Source organism: Silene latifolia, chromosome 7, assembly GCF_048544455.1.
Source record: "Silene latifolia isolate original U9 population chromosome 7, ASM4854445v1, whole genome shotgun sequence".
Taxonomy (NCBI): domain Eukaryota; kingdom Viridiplantae; phylum Streptophyta; class Magnoliopsida; order Caryophyllales; family Caryophyllaceae; genus Silene; species Silene latifolia.
The window spans coordinates 93,584,407-93,587,549 of record NC_133532.1 but is presented as its reverse complement, the minus strand read 5'-3'; the positions used below and the strand labels follow the sequence as shown (position 1 = coordinate 93,587,549).

Genomic DNA, 3,143 nt, shown 5'->3' with positions numbered 1-3,143 from the left:
GTCCACCGGGATGAAAAACTTCCCAATTCGTACGGGAACATATTCCCATATCCCTAATGGTGTCTTCGTCGATCTATCGGCCATTTGGAGTGTGATATTGGTGCATTTAAGCTCTCTCATCCCCAACCTTTTACTCACCGAGTACGGCATAACACTCACACTAGCCCCTAGATCACATAAGGCTTTGTTGATCGTGGTGTCGCCAATGGTACACGGTATTGAGAAGCTTCCCGGATCCTTTAGTTTTGGAGGTGAACTCCCTTGAAGTATTGCACTACTCACCTTAGTGAAGGCGATAGTCTCAAGTTTCCGGATCGACTTCTTCTTTGTGAGGATGTCTTTCATGTATTTCGCATAGGCCGGCACGGGATTGATTAATTCCGTGAAAGAATTGAGACTTCCAAATTCTTCACAATTTCCATAAACTTTCCAAGTTGGTCATCAAATTTGGGCTTGGCTTGACGACTTGGAAAAGGAAGTCTAATCACAATGGGCTCCTTCTCCTTGACCTTGTCTTCATTTTTATTTGAAATCTCTTCCTTTGATGATTCTCCATCTTTGGAGTTTTGCACAATTTCTTCCTTATCACTAGCTTGTACAACTTCATCCTCAACTTGCTTCTTCGGTGCTTCATACCTCGTTCCACTTCTCAAGTGAATGGCACTAACCGTTTCATGTCTTGGGGGATTACTTTGAGGTGGTAATTGCCCCTTTTGTCTTTGTGAGCTTGAAGATGCTAGTTAAGTCAATTGGGTTTCCAACATCTTGGTGTGAGCTAGAATGTTGTTGATGGTGGTTTCGTTTGCTTGGCTATCTTTTTGCATTTGAGTGAAAAACTCTTGTTGATTCTTTTTCATTTGGAGGACCGCTTTTTGAACATCAAAATCTTGGTCATTTTGGTGATTGTATGGATTTTGATTTTGGTAACCTTGGTTTTGATTGTAAAAGGGTCTTTGATTTTGGTTCCTCATGGGAAGTGGGGTGTATGTTGTTTGAGGGTTTTGAACATTTTGGCTTTTGTATGAGAGATTTGGATGAAACTTGGTGTTTTCATTGTAATAGTTGGAATAAGGGGTACCACTCTTGTATGCTTGGAAAGCATTCACTTGTTCATTTGTTCCCCTACATTCACTTTGGTCATGTCCCAAAGTTCCACAATTCTCACATATCCCACTTGGGATTGATGAGGTTGCCGTCATGGCATTAACATGATGCTTTGGTGATTTTGAAGCTTCTTCAAGTCTAGCCATAGCTTGTTCAAACTTCAAATTGACTGTGTCAATGTGAGCACTAAGTTGAGCACCCAATTGAGTAACGGAGTCCACTTCATGCCTTTCTCCTCTAGTTGCCTTGCGAGGTCTACTATATTGTGAGTTATGGACCGCCATTTCCTCAATTTTGTTCCATGTTTGATTGTCATCAACTTCGGTGAACATTCCATTTGATCCCATGTTGAGAATGTTCCTTGAATCTTCATATAAACCGTTCCAAAATTGTTGTACCAAGAACCACTCGCTAAGTCCATGGTGAGGACATGAGCGACAAATTCCCTTGAACCGCTCCCAAGCTTCATACAAAGATTCTTCATCCCTTTGCTTAAAACCCGTAATTTGAGCTCTTAGCATGTTAGTCTTTTCCGGTGGGTAGAATTTTTTGTAGAAAGCTAGAGCCAACTTCTTCCAAGAATCTATTCCGAGAGTGGCCTTATCAAGGCCCTTCAACCATTGTTTCGCGGTGTCGATTAGAGAAAAAGGAAATAAGACCCATCGAATTTGGTCTTGAGTTACACCGGTTTGAGAAATCGCCTCACAATAGTCACAAAAGGTTTCCATATGAGAATGAGGGTCTTCACTAGGCATCCCCCCAAATTGGCTCCTTTCGACTAATTGGATAAAGGCGGATTTGGCAATAAAATTTCCGGTTAGATGTTGTGGTGTGGGAGTACCATTTGGTAGGTTCTCCTCGGTGGGTACGGAATGTGATGAAAATTTAGGCATTGTAGGTTGATTTTGTGGGGTATTTTGTGTTGGGTTCTCCTCACCTTCTCTTGCAAAAGGGTTGATGAACTCAATAGTTGGTTGAACAACCTCACTAATACCTCTCAAATTCCTCCTAGCAAATCTCCTATTGTTTGTCAAGGTTCTTTCAATTTCACGGTCAAAAGGTAACAAATCACCTTGTGACCTTCTAGACATGCAAAATATCAAACAACTCGAAAACAATTAGAACAAACCTTGAGGAGTTTTACTTCCCCAAGGCAAAGAAAGACACAACTAATAACAAAATAAGAAAATCTAAATCAAGTTAACACCGTCCCCGGCAACGGCGCCATTTTTGATCGGTCCGTTTCGTGTTCACAATTGAATAGATGTTGTCGTTGGGTCACGTCCGAATCAAAACATAATTTATAGCTTTACAAACAACTCTACAATTAGTAAAGAGGCAAGTAAAGGTCGGATCCCAAGGGACGGGAATTGAGATAAGATTTCTATTGAAACTAGTGGTGTCTTAGGGGTGTCACAATTTGGGTTGATGTAGAAGGTCACTAAACTAAATAACAATGCAATGAAAGTAAATAAGCAAGATGAATTAAAAGGGTTGTAAACAATTGATAAAAAGCACTAGGGTGTCATGGGGTCATAGAGGAATCATGGGAATTGATCATACAAACATGTTCTCAAATTATAAGCAAGCAATTATTGTTGTGATGGATTGAGTTGGGTTATATCTTACAATCCTAGGAAAGTTTGGGTCCCGGAGCCGAATCGATTAGATTGTACAACACCTACAAGTCGACTTAGTCTTTCCTACTCAACACCATGCATGGTCTAATGAGACTCGAGTTGGTTTATGTCTTACAAGTCTCATTGAAAAGATAGGTGATGGGTAAAAAATGCAAGGATTCATAGGCTCACATTTCATCAAACATAACATGTGCATGAGTTGAGATCAAAACAAGCAAGCAAATAAACCATGAAAGCATAATAATTTAAGCATGAATCATTCCCCATGTTGGTTTCCCCTAATTACCCATTAACCCTAGCTAGGTCACTACTCACTCATTATCATGTTGATCATGCTAGCAAGGTTGTCAATCATACCAACAAAATGAAACATGATGAACAAATGAAAGTAATTAACAA

At 40.1% G+C, this 3,143-nt stretch overlaps 1 non-coding gene across 1 annotated transcript; it reads left to right on the top strand.

Moving 5' to 3' along the window:
- Positions 1-1,518: 1,518 nt before the first annotated feature.
- On the top strand, positions 1,519-1,625 carry LOC141593485 (small nucleolar RNA R71). The gene has a single exon (XR_012521565.1). It is a non-coding gene; the product is annotated as a small nucleolar RNA R71 (small nucleolar RNA).
- Positions 1,626-3,143: the final 1,518 nt, after the last annotated feature.